A 16,837-nucleotide genomic window follows, 5' to 3' on the forward strand; every position below is an offset into this window, starting at 1 on the left:
TAAGAGATCATGGTTTGGTGAATGATTTTCTCACGCATGCATGATTTAAGGTTTAAGGATCTATTATATAATGATTAAGGTTTAATTAGTATCTTAATTTTGTCTTTGCATGTATAATTATATGACTATGTTTATGACTATTTCCATTGGAATTTTTACTTAGAACCAAAAGGATATTGAGATGGAGGCTCACCCTTTAGTAGAGGTCATTTCTCAAGTATAAATATCTTTGTCCCTAACTTTGTCCCTCATAGGATTGTCTTAAGTAACATAACTAGCGGATCCATCAATCTTGAAGTTTAAGGTCTTTTCCTTGGAAATCAAGTACATTTTTTTGGCATAAGAGCAAGATGTCAAATTCCACGTCATAGCTCATGTAGTCTATTTCAGTTAGTAGTAATATCCTAAAAACTAACTCAGTTGTTCACAAGGGTTTTATGAAGTTTTACTCATGATTCTAATATGCTTTAAGCATTACCATGACTTGTGATTCTTTTTAAAATGATTTAACTATATTTAGCTTGGTCATACATATCATGTTTTTGATTATGTCCCCTTATTGATCATGTTTCATGTTTTATGTATATCCATTGTACATATTACATTCCATGTACTAATGCATAATTGTGCATCATTGTTTCACTAATGTAGGGTGTGATGATTCCTCTCCTTCTACTCGTGGTTAGTTGATGATTGTTTGATTGCTTGAGGTTAGAGATCTGGTGAACCCTCATGTCTAAGGAACATGTTATATTTATTATTATTCTTTAGGTTAAAGATTTCAGATATTGTACGTGGTGGATAGGTCACGTCTCGACCACTTCTTTTGATACATTAATGACTTATCAAGAATATGATTAGACTTTTGCTTTTATATCGAGCTCCTTTATGATATGAAACTTTTTATATTTAGTTATTTTATTTTCTATTATGTTATGTTGTATGAATGTCAAGTGGCTTTTCTAGGGCTTTTTGAGGACTTTTATGTTGTGTCACCTCGACGATATACTTTGACTCGTGATAAACTTAGTATTCAGAGCATAAGGTTTTAAAAATAGACCTTAGGATGTCTGACAAGCCACATTCAGTAGAGTATTTTTCATAAGTATGATGGTTACCACATTTAAGAATAAGAGACTACAAAGCATTTAGGAAATTTCAATTTTTTCATTAATCTGAAGTCGTGCCATAAACTTTATATCTATAAAGATCCTTCTCCTTAATTTAGTATGATGCTTTTTTAGGATATGAAACCTTGAAGAGCTTATGTGAGAAGGATTGGGTGTGAGAATGTGGAGACCAAGGTTCTCAAGTTCTGGTTGACCCTCTGGCTGAACAAGTGACTTGTGCCGAATTTTGAGCCACTTTCCAAGTGTTGGTTCAAACAATGATGACCTTAGAAAATAGAGAAGCCGGTTCTCTCGTGAACCCAAATATGGGTACAATGACAGTAAGGATAAGGGACTTCACAAGGATAAATCCTCTGGAATTCCATGTTTCTAAGTTTGATAAAGATCCTCAAGAGTTCATTAATGAGGGTTTCAAGATAGTGGGAATTATGGAATTGTCTATTGTGGAAAAATTGGAGTTGACTTCTTATCAACTAAAGGGTGATTATCAAGTTTGGTTCAACCAATTGAAGGAAGAGAGTATAGTTGATACGAGTCCTCTTGACTGGACAAATTCATAGGAACTTTTGTTGGTTGTTCTTTCCTCTTGAAATTAGAGAAGCAGAGTTGCTTGAGTTCATTAATCTTAGTTAAGGAAATATGAGTATGAAGGAGTAAACTTCAAAATTCACTCAATTGGCTAAGTATGCTCTAACTATGGTGTCGGCTTTAGATCAAGAATGAGTAAGTTCATGTCAAGTGTTTTTGACTTGTTTGTCAAAGAGTGTCATACAACCATGTTGATTAAGGATATATATCTCATATTTAACGATACATTCCCAACATATTGAAGAGGTAAATATCAAGGAAAGGTAAAGAGAGTCCAAGAGGGTAAGGACCAGTGATGGTGAGTTTTGTTATTCTAGGTCCGGTGGACATTGACATCCCTAATTCCGACACAATTTTTCTGGTCAAGGTTCTTCTAATGCTCTAAATCTTAAGTTCAACAAAGATAAGTTATATAACCCTAAACTTCAAGAAGGTGGTGGACCTTCTATTCCTTCTTACAAAAGGTGTGGTAAGAAACATGATTTTAAATATTTGGCCGACATGGATGGTTGCTTAAATTGTGTACAAAGTGGTCATAAGATTAGAAGTTGTCAATCTCTTTCTACTAAGGGAAAGTATGGTAGGCAAGCTCATCCTTTATAATTTTGACACTTAGATACATATTCCCCTATGTCCTTCTTTACCCTATTCTACCAATACGCCTCCGATAATTACGATACATCTTGGTTGCTCCCAAGTGAAAATGTGTGCTTCTGTCAAAATCTTATTTCTCAACTCATCAACATTAGGAACACATAGCCAACCTTGATATTGATGGACACTATCTTCTGCTTGGTAGAAACCCTCAATAGCTGTTTTTTAGAAACTTAATTATTCAAGTCAACCAATACTAGATAAAGATCTTGCTTGTCTTTTACGGTCGATATAAGACATAAGTTTAAACCAATCTGAACAGTCACACCACCCTCATTACATTTAACAAAGAAAACACCCAATCTGTACAACATAAGAACATCTCAAACTAGATCTTTCTTATTATCCTCAACATGGGCAACACTCCCATCAATAGGTTATTAAGGGCATCCACTACCATATTTACTAAAGTATACAAGGTCCTCCTTATAAGTTCCTACATGGAAACTTCAAAGAGATTGTGGAAATGAAAAAAGACTCCATAAACGATGCCACGAGTCACTTATAACATGACATTTTATAGAAACGGAATTCTTCAAGTCAACCAATACGAGATAAAGATCTTTCTTGGATTTTACGGTCGATGTAAGACATGATTTTTAACCAATCTAAAACAATCACACCACCCTCATTAGGATTAACAAAGTGAACACCCAATCCGTCTAACCTATGAACACCTCGAACTAGATCTTTCTTATTATCCTCAACATGGGCAATACTCCCCAATGATAGGTGACTAATGGCATTCAGGCTAAAGTATAAAAGGTCCTCCTTACAATTTCCTACATGAAAACTTTAAAGAGATTGTGGAATAAGAAAAGACTCCACAAATAAAGCCATGGATCACTTACTCGTTATCAATGGGATCAGGGGTACTTCCAGCAAGAAATATATCGAAGAGTAAGTGCTGGGCTAGCAGAAAATCAAAGTTTATCAGAAGCCTGGTCTAAAATTTCACATAACATATTTTCAAGAACTTTACCTCATATATTTTCTTGGAAGAAACTATATGGTAAATTTAAAAGATTATAACACAGTTTCTAATTTAAATTAGTTTCTATTATCTAAGTTTTTCATGTCACATAACTATAGGGGCAAATTTTCTCTACAGGCAGCTAGTAATGATTCAACTAGAACTTCTCAAAGAAATACTAAGCAATAGAAATAATAATTTTTCCAAAATATATCTTGAAGACTTTCCCAAGAAAGCTTTTAAGAGACGAGCCTCCGACATCCGATGGCAAAAAAGAGGCTAAAATAAGGAAACTAACCAGCCATGTTTTTCATGGAGAGAGCCTAAAATTAAAATTGTTGTACAATATTTTGGTAAGGAAGTTCCTCTGCTTCTTTTAGTGGTAATTATTTTTTATAACGTTTGTGACTGCAGAGTATGATTCCGATGATGATTATGAGTTGTGAGACAATTATCGAACATTGGAAGGCCTATGAAGATAAATGAATTTAAGTGTTTGACAAGTTTAGGCTATTAACATTAGAAATCAATTCCAAGACAACTTTTCGAAGTAAGTACTTAACAGGAAAGAACATGTTTCAAATGCTGATGAAGTTGGCATTTATAGTTTTCAAAAATGCTCATAAAAATAGATCTCCGGGCATTAGGTAAGTCCATTTATCCACTAGATGTTCATATATTTGATTAGTTAAAGCAAACGGGCTCTAAATGTAACATGTTGTGTAGTAAAACTTGGAAAAGCTTTGATGAAATAGAGTTAGAGAAACTCGATCAAGGCATACGTGATAACATTATTTGGATAATAAACAAAAGAAGAGGAAAATACTAGTTAAGAGCATAACTTTGGAAGTCATTTCCATGGGAAAAGCCTAGATGTGTGCAAGAATTTTTATTTTATAGGTCAGTAAAGAACGTCTTCTTTGCTCGGATGGACAATCTTCTTGCTAACTACAAACAAGAGTGGCAAGAAAAACCAAGAACATAAGTTGTTGATCATTTGGCCAAAAATTTCCTAATTTAGATGACCTATTAAGAGTTAAAATTGTAAGCATTAAGGATCAATCATTTATTATTAGTTTTGGTACTTCTGTTCAATTATGTAACAATGTTCTTTGATCAATGTAGATGAACATGATTCTTGATGAATCTCTAATATTGTACCCTCCAATACCATTAGAATTTCAACATGATCTTAGAGTATAGGGAGAAGATGCTTTTGTTTTCAAATGAGATAGATTTGTTGAAGGGGTTGTTAAAGCTACAAACAACAATCCAGTAGGATTTTTCCCGTTTGTCTATGGACCGTGAACTTGTTTAGGTTTTAACTTTGCAATGATTTAAGCAAAAATTGGTCTTTCAATGATTCTAAAATGTTATATGTTCATGATTTCACTAACTTATGTTCACTCTCTTGTTCAACTTTAGATGCTTCATCCACAACATTGAGTCAAAATCATTCTCCACAATGTTGAAGATGTGTGAATATATAAGTACGATTAAACTATTTGGTAGTATCTTGAAATTTCCCAAACCTAGTCCAAAATTGGACTAAATTAGAGTAAGTGAGGTCTAGGGAAATGTGGTAACAAATGGGAGGCATAATTGTGAGTTTAATCATATGGTTAGATAGCTATTACATTAAGGAATACGACTTTACAAAATTAAATTTGGGCGAGTAAAACTCCCAAAACTGATCTTAGCATGAACATGTATTTTCAAAGTGTCATGGGAAGAAGGTGTTTTGTGAAATCAGGGTTTGCGATTCTTAAATTTACTCACTATTTTCGTGCAAGCTGTTATGGTGGAATTTGTACCGCTAAGGCAGGGCCGCTGTACCGGGGTGAGGACTGTGGTGGTGGCGCAAACTCAACTCAAGTTGGAAATAAGCCCCCAAAAATGTTTTATTGCAAGTTTCAACTTTGAGTGCTAAGGAATGACCGCATGTGTTTTCTTGTCATTTTTTCACCATTCTTGAGGCTAAAGGTAGACTTTTTGAATCCATTTTTTGATCCATAGAACTTAGTTTCTTGGATAATTATTGATAGGGAAGGGTTATGATCTGGGATTTATAGTGGAAGAAACTCTAACCTGGGTATTAGGATCAAGGGTTTGAACTAGGGTAGATCTTATTGATTATAATTCGGGTAATTAGATCTTGTTTATTGATCCTTGCATTATTATGATTGTTTGTATACCAATAAAAAATTGAAAGAATCAGAAAAGGGAGGAATAAAGTTTCTTAGGGGATTCGAGCTCTGTTCGAGGTAGGTGATGGTTGTGATTTCATGTTGGTGTGATATATGTTTGTAATTACTTCATTATAATGCATGTATATATGAAAATGTTGCATTATTGATCACACTAATCGTAAATAAGGATGATTGAATAATTCTATGCCATGAATTATTACTTGATCGTATAATTATGAGAATGTACATTATGATTGTAATTGTGATTCTGGCTTGTTGAATAGATCAGGTGTCACGTTCGACGCAATAACTTAGATCATGTTCCATGTTATAACACATGTATATGATCAGATATCTTATTCATCGCACTAACATGGATTGAGTACCACGTACTGGTACACAAACAATTTTGTATGGGTTCCGTGAGAGAACCAATGACTTGACATTTTTTATATCTTGAGATTGTGAAATCATACATTGTTCATAAGTGATAATTGATATTGCATATGTTAGGTGTATGCATTTTTATTATATTGTAATGACTTATATGTGTTTCACTATATTGGGATAGCCGCGTGATCCTACTAGTACACTATGGTTGTGTACTGATACTGCACTTTCTCTTTCTTTGTTGAGTACACGACATCTTCAAGTAGCTACTGACAAACTTCCATTAGAATATTAGTGATCAATAATATTCAAGGGTTAGCTAATTCTTCTAGGATGCCATGAGCTCTCTTTTTTCTCAATCTATCTTACTCTGACTTAGATTAATACGTTAGTTATTCTCTTATTTAATTTGGGTTGTATACATTTTCTTAGACTTATAATCCCTGTAAGAGTTTTGGTACATCGACTTTTAGGTTCTAGGAATTATTTCTGCATTTGGTTGTTAGATTGTTTATGGAGTCTCCCTATTTTCCTTTACTTAGACATTTACACCTAATCTGTATCTTAAAATGCCTTAGTTTTTTGTTGAGTCGTTTAGTTTAAGTTGTAGTTATGGTTCTCCCTCTGAAGCGTTAGTGTGGGTGACAATCATGCTGGTCTGAATCAATTCAGACAAAGTTGGTATTAGAGCCGTAGGTTCATTGATCTCGATGTAACAAAACGAGTCTAGTTAAGTTATGCAGAATAGTACAAAGACATTTGTACTCTTTTTTCGAGAGGCTATAGGAATTTAAGAAATATCTCTATTTTCGTTTGTCTCTTTTTGGCTATAACTTTGTTGCAATTGGTATGTGATGATCTAAATTGGAATCTAATATCATTTACTATTCTGTTTGCAAATGGTTAACACTAGGTTCAACAACGTCGGACATGTAGCTCCCGTCAATGTGCCAGCTGAGGATTCCATAGGAAAAGGTCACCATCGAGGCAAGGGTAGAGGAATAGCAAGAGGTAGAGGTCGAGGAAGGGTAAAACCTACTAGGGATAGATCTTTGGTAGTGAAAGCTCCCAGAAATGAGATCTCTCCGGCGCATCATGATGAGATGGAAGAGAATGTAGAGGTTGAGGATAACGAGATTGTTGGACATCAGGAAGAGGTGTAGGCTGAGACTACATGTATTCCATATTTTGACCTAGTGTTAAATCAATAGATTATGTTGTACCTAAAAGTGTTGATTGGTACTGGAGTGGTTCCCTCTGTTCAAGCAACTCAACATCCCTCCAACCCCTTTATTGATATCATTGTCCGTAAGGTCGGTGGAGTTATAAGTACTAATGCTTTCTTTCGTCCTTTGTTTGGTCCTATTATGACAGGTAACAAAAATGATATGTTAACTAAGTTCTTAAAGTTGAAACCGCCTGTGTTCTATGGTTCTGAAAGTATAGATGCATATGAGTTCATTCTAGATTATTATGAGAGGCTTTGGAAGTTGGGAATTACCCATTAGCATTGAGTAGAGCTTGTGACTTTTCAACTTTAGGGTAAGGCTAAGTAGTGGTTGAGATATTATATGGAATGCAGATCTTTAACTTTACCCCACTCACTTGGACCCAATTTCATGCCCTCTTCTTGGAGATCGCAAGAAGGATGAGTTCATGACTTTGGACCAAGGTGGTATGTCTATGGTTGCTTATGTGTCTCAGTTCAATGCTTTGTGGAGATATGCTACGCATTTGGTGACTACTGAGGAAGAGAGGATTCACCTATTTTTTATGAGACTAAATTTCTGAGTTGAAGGTGTTGGTTGTTCGTATGACCTCTACTAGAAAAAGCTTCAATGAGGTATTAAATTTTGTGATTAAAGATGAGGGGGTGAGACACGAAATTTTGACTAATACATTGGATAAGAAGGACAATAATTAAGGTAACTTTCAGGGTTCTTACTGTAGAGGTTCAAGGAGTCCAACACTTGCAACTCTGCCAATTCAATTTTCCATGCCCGCGTCGACATGTAATTAATCAGAATTTCCACCTTAGAATTTGATTCAGGATAGCCTGGAAGCCGAACCTTTGGCGGGATATAGGCCATATTTTGATCTCACTTGTTATAAATGTGGGGATCCTGGACATATGACGAGAAGTTGTCCCCACCCGCGCATGATGGATTTAGCGTATTGTCCACAATGTGTGCGAGGAGAAAATCAACAAGGTCGTGGAGGTAGGGAAATGGTAACACATGCGGAGGTACAATGAAGTTAGACAGGAAAGTTTCTCATCATGATGATAGGGCTCAGTGTTATGCCTCTCCAGGAAGACCTAGGCGGAGATGTCCGACGCAATTATCATATGCACTATTCTTGACTATGACTGGATAGCTAACATGTTATTTGATCTGGGTTCTACTTATTCTTATGTGTATGCGTGATTTGCCTCAGAATTTGATATGTTTTTTTTATATATTTGATGCCCCCGTTGGAGAGTCTGTTATAGTCACCCATGTCTATTGTGCTTGTCCTATCTTTTTTTATGGGTTTGGATATGAATACCTTTGATATTATCTTAGGAATGACTTTGTTGTTCCACTATTATGTTGCATTAAATTGTAATACAAAATTTGTTACTTTGGAGATCTCTGGTAGGGAAAATTTAGAGTTGGAAGGGGTGTACAAGCCTAAGATAACTAAGATAATATCCTACATTCAGGCTAGAAACTTGTAGGGCGGGGTTGTTTGGCTTATTTTGATCATATTTGTGATGCAGAGGTTGAGTCCCCCTTTATTGAGTCTATTCTTGTGGTGTTAGAATTTAGAGAAGTGTTTCCTACTGATTTTCCTGGTATGTCTCCAGATAGAGATATAAATTCTGCATTGATTTAGAACCTTATACTCTTTTCATCTCCATTCCTCCGTATCGTGTGGCTCCAGCAGAATTAAGAGAGCTTAAGGCTCAAATCCAAGAACTTCTTGATAAAGGATTCATCCCTCCTAGTGCTTTCCCGTGGGGTGCACCTATTTTGTTTGTTAAGAAAAAAGATAGTAGTATAAGGATGCGTATAGAATACCAACAATTGAATAAGGTTATAATTCAAAACATGTATCCATTGCCTAGAATAGATTATCTTTTTGACTAGTTGCAAGGTGCATTAGTTTTCTCTAAGAAAGGTCTGCCTACCGTTATCTAAAGATTAGGCCTAAGGATGTGCCCAAGACGACAGTTAGGACCCGCTATGGGCAATATGAGTTTCTTGTTATGATGTTTGGGTTAACAAATTTGCCTAGAGCTTTCATGATTTTGATGAATGGTGTGTTCAAACCATTTCTTCATTCGTTTATGATAGTATTATTGATGACATTTTCATCTATTCAAAAAGTTAGGAAGTGCATGCTTGTAACATCTCTAAATGAGCTAGGGCTAACTATAGCTTCACTAGTGTTCTAAGGGCTACTAACTATATTAATTAATATGTATTTGAGTTTTGAAGTCAGTCTGGTTGAGTTTGAAGTCAAATGTCAAAAACGACCAAGACGTTCGACGACTAGTCCCTTATGTGCTTGCATGTGTTGTAGTGTGCCTTTGCATGTTTCGTGAGTTTTTTTGTGCTTAAATTGATAGGGGAGGACCCTAAGACCTAGATAAGCATGTTTTGTGGTTTAAAATCTGGGTACAACTCCACCTAGGACCCAGGAGGGGCCCTAGAGGAGGATTCCAACTCAAAGGTTAGAAGCTTCCAGGCAGCCTGCATGTAGTGTGAAATGACGATCCAAATGATAGCCAGTCGTTCAAACGACGGCTCGTCGACTTGGGGAATCGATTGAGCATGAAGGACTGAAAATTTTGGAGCTGCAGAATCAAACCACGAATCCCTCATCAACGGGATGTCGTCAAACCGACGGTCCGTCGTTGGTGGGCATGGTACGGGGCCTACAAACAGCCTTCTGGCACACTGCTTTCTAACATTATAATTAACTTCTGAACTCTTCCAAACTCAACACACTGCCTTCTAACACTATAATTAACCATTTTAAGACCTTATAAACTCATGACACACATGTTAGGCTCTAGTTCACCTAAGTTCATTTTAGGGGTGTTACATTGTCCCCAACTTAGACAATATTCATCCTCAAATGACATTCGCTACACTTTAAACACTATCAAGAGAAAAAGACTCAAGACAAGCTCACAGCTGTACCACAACATATACAATACACATGGATTGGAGGAACATCAATTTACACATAATCAAGACACTCAAAACACAACAAGGAAGTAGGGTCAACATTTACAACTCATCATGTGATAAGACTCACATTTCTTTCAAATCATATAGGATGAACTTCCTTCTCCACATTTTCGTCATTCTTATATACATCATTTCTAAGCACATTATGCCAAATTCTCATGGAAACACAATTAAGCACAAATTTCGAATACTTTACAGTAAACATACTCACTAGTACACTAATGCAACTTTTAAGCAATTTATTTGAAGGCATAACAATATGAGAGACAAAACTATATAAACTCAATTTACAACATAAACATAACCTCAAGCAAAATGCACAATTTAAGGAGATTATGAAATTCATTTTTACTTAGACTTCTAAATAACATGCAACATGATACAATGCAATTTTAACTCTCAAGCTTGAATAGAATAGAAGAGAAGAGACAACACATCACAACTCAACTACTCACCATACTCCCCCACTCCAATCACAACATAATAGAGAAAACTATAACTTACCGTCATTCTCATTCGAACGTGCTTTAACTTGGAGAACATTGAAGCAATTACTCTTTGGGGACCATAATCCAGAGTATTAAGAGGAACTTTCTTGGCCTCTCTTCCTCTATCTGCAATGGTAGGGCAATATCTCACGTTGTAACCATCCTTGCCACAACCAAAGCACCCACCGGTATCGACTAGACACTTCCCAAAATGCTTCTTCCCACAAGTAGGCTTTATAACTTGGGTAGTCTTGAGGATCATCTAGGTGTGTGTGAAGGGGTTGTATGGGCGGACACTTCATATTTTACTTAGGTGGGTCTTAGGATAACCTTTAGAAGGGGGTCTAAGTGAATATGGTTATGTGATTGATGTTATTTGAAGCATGTTTATTTACTAAATGTCCCTTTTTCATTGTTTTTTGCATGGCTTCCATACGTAGTGCATTCAATGTGCTAACCCATTATTTTCCCTTTTTAAATAAAGTGTAGGAAATTGGAAGTCTTGATGTTCCATCGAAGATGGATAGGTTTCTAAGGGTTGAAGATAAAGTATTGGTGAGTCCTCATAGATTTGAGAACAAGACCCACATGTTCAATTTATGTCTTTAATCTTTCTTTTAAATCTTGTATTGACTTAGTCCCAATATTGTACATTCTAAGTATTAGATAGTTTAATGAGACATTGTAAAGTTAGATGGTTTTATAAGTCTTCTGCTTGCGTATTAATAAAAGTCTTATTTGTATGTGCATAAATTTGTAAATTCTTACTTATTTTTGGAGTTTATTATGCAATTATTGATACGAGAGGAATGTGTGGGACTTCTCAGAGTCTCATACGCTGATAACTTCCAGGGGGTACCTTTGGGTTGTTACAAATTTTGTATCAGAGTATACGGTTTGAGAGTTTTTTCGATTGTATTATAAACCACCACATCTAGTAGAATATTGTTCATAATGTGAAGTGCGCCACATTATGAATAGGAGGCTATTGGGTGCTAAGAAAGTTTCACTTCCTCATTCTTCTAATCGTGCCTAAGAGCTTTGGTTATGGTCCTTCGAGTTTGGCCTTTGAGAAGTTTGGGTTGAGGGAGAGAAAAAGAGTTATGTGTGACTTGTTAGATGGGATATGAAAGGTTGTGTTGATGACCTTAGGAGGATGAGTTACCTTATGAAATGAGTATTGTTGATAAAACTCGGCTTGAATATGTTGTGTTTGAGTTGGGTTGAAACATTTGACTAGATATGATGTTAGAAATGTGGATAAGTGATTGTTGAGATGATTTCAAGTTTTTTAGACCCGGCCATCAAAAGGAAGAAGATGAAGCTCGAAAGAGTAAAACTTAGTTTCTCTTAGAAGGGGGATGTTGTGGATAGATGATGATACTCTTGAGAGTCTTTGGTTTTTATAAGATAGACTTGATGTTGTGGTTTCAATAGGTTTAGTATATTAAAGAGATGGTGAGAATGGTGTTAGTAAGGTTGAAGGTTCCTTGAGGGAGATCCTTTTAGTATATCTATGTTGACCTTTGATGGGTTTCTCTTAAGTGGGTGATTATGGTGTATAGTAAGGGAGTTGGGAGTGAGATATCCTTATATTTTCCTTATGTGCTTATTAAAGCCTAAAACTAAGAGTTCCTAGTAACTTGGTTTATGTTGGAGTTTTTTTTGTGAAAAAAATGATTTCCAAATATTCTCCTTATGATGTGCATGTTTTAGTTGGATTTTTGTTAAGAGAGAAAATGAGTTTTCATGCATGGGATTTCCTCATGTTAATGTTCATTTAGGGTAGATTGCCTATTTGCTGAATGAGGTAAAATAGTGAGCATGCCTAATTTATTATATGAGATTGATTTGTTGAGCATTCCTAATATGTTGTTGAAGAAAATTGCTTAAATGTGCCTTATTGAAAATGTTGCATTACTATGCTTTGATGAGAACTTACATTATGTCACGACTACAGAGTACACCCGAGAAGAAATGGCATCCTCAAGTCGTGGCACGGCGTATTCGACCTCTCGATGGTCTTATATAAGCCCTTAGACATCATTAATTGCGCGCGCACACACACACACATACACACACTCACACATAAAAAATAGAAATATCAAACTCTAATGCAATGTCTTTGGAAAAGAAAAGCTAAACATAGCTATGTCCTCAAATCATGTGATGACATACCAAGACTTGCTTGAAAGGATGCTAATTCAAGCTTCACTTCAAATGACCCCTCACTTACACCTACAACTTTAGAGATAAGACAATATATGGAAATAGTACATTGAATGCACTAAGTATGGTGCCATGCAATAAAATCATGCTAAGACGGATATTTATTCATAATATTCTGTTGTATGCTCTTTTGAAGAAAACCTCATAGAAACAAGTATAAGAAACTAATTTCAAGTCAACATATACACATAAGACATATTGCAAGTAACCTAGAATATAGCGTTAACATCAGTTCAAACCATATAAGCATATGACCCTCCTACCAAAGGTTATCCTAAGACTTACTTAAGTAAGATATGAAGTGGACGCCCATACAACCCCTTCATACACACCTAGGTAATCCTCAGGCCTACCTTAAGAAATATTTCCTATTTCATCAATCAGCTCCCTACCTAAAGTTACTTGAAGACTCTCCTAAGTAAGAGATGAATAGACCGCAACACACCCTCTTCAATCCTAACTAAGCAATCCTCAAAGCCACTCTAGATAAGTACCTTTTTATTCAATCTACATTAACATAAGTCAATAATGTTCATTATTCCATTTAATAGACATTCAAAAACTAAGGACATCATATAATGGTCTTGGAGAAGACCTAGGGAACCCTTATCCTAACATCTTCAAATCCTACTCGTGCCATGTATAGATAGCGTCCCAATCCACTACCTACACGATGTAGAATTTCTCCAATAATAGAATGCATCCCACATAATGAGAATAGGTTTTAACCGACATAGACCATACTATCTAGGCATGGAATCCGGAGTCTACCATACTCCTATGAAGGGTGTTCCACTTGCCAAGGGTAGAACTATGACACATCCCATGTAGGTGTAAGACCCCCACAATGAGTTAGGATGTCTAGATACTAACATGTTGTTATTAAGGCAATAATGTCCTAAAACAATTTGTAATATTGTATTGAGGCAGTGTGTAAAGTTTGAGGTGATGTGGAAGTCAAACGTCAAGGGACGACCAAGATGTTCGACGACTAGTCACCTATGTGCCTCATGTGTCTATACGTGTTTATATATTGTATTTCATGATATTATGAAGTCTTAAAATGACTTATAATGATGTTTAAATATAGTATATGTAGTTTCGTGAGGTTTGGAGGTCAAACGTCCAAGAGCGTCTAAGACGTTCGAAAGATAGCCCTTAAGACGCTCAAGTGTGGCTTGATGGGGCCTAACATATTTGGACGTATACGCGTATTTTTTTTGGTGAAATTCATGTGTGAGGTCTAAAACTTGTTAAGGACTGTATTTATGTTGGAAACGTCCGGGTATGACTTCTAATGGGCCCCACAAAAGGATCCACAAGAAGTACATAAGGCTGGTGAGACACTGCCTTGGCAGTGTCAATCGACTGAACCAAACAACAACCATTTGGTTGAATAACGGACCGTTGGTGAGGTCTAGTGAATGGAAACTTAGAATGGGTAAGTATAAACCCAAAAACAGGCCAAGGTCCAATCGACGGAAGCCACAGACGGCCGGTCGATTGGCCTACGGTCCGTCGATGGTGGCCTGCAACTCGTGCCTTACGCACTGTTTTATTAAGGGGTGAATGGGAAGTTCACCCCAAGTCCTAACCTGACTCTAATTGACTTATTTACCTATTTTTTGGAGTATATAAGTAATCTAATACGTGACCAACCCATTCCCAATCCCTTCTACACGGAATAAACCTTTCCCTTTAACCTCCATTGGTGGTGAAGCTCAATAATAGCTTGGAGCTTGGATTTTCATGATTTATTCATCAAGTTTTAAAGGTTTTCATGTTTATAAAGGTATGGTGATCCTTCATCTCTAAGTAACCTTTCACTTGGAGAATTAATCTCAATGTTTTCAAAAAAAAGTTTCATGATCAAAGTTTTTCTTCTTCAATCTATCCATGAGTTCATTCTAAAAACGTTTTAAATGGTTAAATGTGATGAATTGATGTTAATATATTGGTTTTAACTGGATTTTAATCCAATTGCATGATGAACCCATGTTCCTTCACTAAATCAATTTAGCCCTTGCATGGCATTGTGATCATGGCTTGTTAATGGTTTAGTTGCGATTCTTTTACGTTAAAATGTCTACATCTACTGTTATTTACGTGAATTAATGTTGAATTGATGATGAAGGATCCATGTGGATCAATGTATGAAGATTTGAACATGCTTATCTTTGTTTTTCATGATTCACTGTAACATTTGCCTTTTAATGATTTAATGTTGAATTTGATTAGCAAAAGATGATTATAACTATTGTTTTAAGTTTAAATTATAGATGAATTGTGGTTATAAATACTTGATGATAAAATTAAATAAGACTTGCGTGAATTGATCTAGTTTCTTCTAGGCTATCAAGTAGTAACTTGTGATCTTGATGTTGGGATGGTTGCTATATGACTCGATTATGGTTGATTTTCCTTAGATACTGCCTATAAGTATAATGTGATGATAATTAGGTACAATTTATCCAATATGAAAAGATAACCACGAAATTGGTAAAGATTGATTTGGACTCTTCTAGCCTACAAAGTGAAAATTGTAATGTATATGACAGGATCTAAACGTTAGGGTAGATAAAGCATGATTTTGTTTGAGTAATGATTTCTTTAGCTACTTACCTGTAGATGAATTGTTTATAAACAAGGTATATTGATCAATAATGATCAAAGATGGATGAATTGGTAAGAATGGCCCATCCCTCTACTTTTCTATATTATTGTGATTGATGAAGCCTTGTATGACATTGTGTGGTATGTTCACTTATGGTGGCGGTGTGTAGTTATTGTCAACCTGTAAATGTGATGATTATGGCCTTGAAGGCAAATTTATGATTATATGAGTTTGTGGTTATGATGATTACACTATGTGAAGCTTATGCCTACTTTCTATTCTAGTGGTGATTTATGTTGCATGGCTATTGTATGAGCATGTGTATATTTATGTTAGGGTAAAGTATAGGTTCTGACATTGACGAGTTAAAATGGTTAATAGTCCCTTACCTATGTACCCATATGTGAATGCATGAATAACACAAGTTAGAAGTCTTAAGTGTAATATGAAGTTGGCTTATCTCCTATGCTATTGAGTGTTGTGTGTTCTACGCTTGAAAAGTATTATGGTCTAAAAGGGTGGCTTCCTCAATGTGTTGTTGATAGCCATTATGTGATCATGTGGACCAATATACACACACGCACACTTTACATGAATGTTACAAGTAGTATAGGTCATGGTGTCTAAATGAAAGGTAGTTCTCATATTCACTAGTGTCTACTACTATGCATGTTAAGATGATGTTTATGAAAGCATGATATGTGTTTTCCTTAACTAGGATGACTTGATAGGTGTAATACTATGGGCAAGGGTATGGGACTTTGCCTATACATTGCACATGTGTGCCTTTATAGGATAGTTTCTAGTTTTTGTTTCTATGTACATGAAAATGAATGAATGGGCATGTAATGAATATGTCTTATATGATATGGAAAAGCATGAATGTGCATAGTGTCTCAGTGGGTTTATATGAAAAGACTGCTCATATAGTTATAACTTTAGACTTATGCATTGATGCATTAACATATGTAACCTTAATGTATTATGTGAAAGGAGTACTTACATATATGTATGCACACACACATGAATGATGATCTAGTCAATAGAGGAGCCTTGAAAGATGTTCTATCCTAAACTAGATAGTGCTAATGATATATGCTATGTCCATGTGAAAGGATCTTCTCACATGATTTAGGTTAATGAACTTTCATCTATGACTTATGAGCTAAGATAAGAGGATGAATCTCCTAAGCCTATATTTTATAATGTAATGTAAAAATGGCTTTCAATAAAGGGAATTTAGCATTGCACCGAGTGAACTTGACAACGGGAGGTGATGACTTTCCATAGAGGAAGATTCATTCTTAATCAAACAAGGGGTGTTGACTCCCCAAAGAGGGA

The 16,837-nt window shown here is 35.7% G+C and overlaps 1 pseudogene; it reads left to right on the forward strand.

The window, feature by feature from the left end:
- Positions 1-1,390: 1,390 nt before the first annotated feature.
- LOC114077992 lies at positions 1,391-4,827 on the forward strand (annotated as a pseudogene).
- Positions 4,828-16,837: the final 12,010 nt, after the last annotated feature.

This window comes from Solanum pennellii, chromosome 7, assembly GCF_001406875.1.
Source record: "Solanum pennellii chromosome 7, SPENNV200".
Classification (NCBI taxonomy): Eukaryota; Viridiplantae; Streptophyta; class Magnoliopsida; order Solanales; family Solanaceae; genus Solanum; species Solanum pennellii.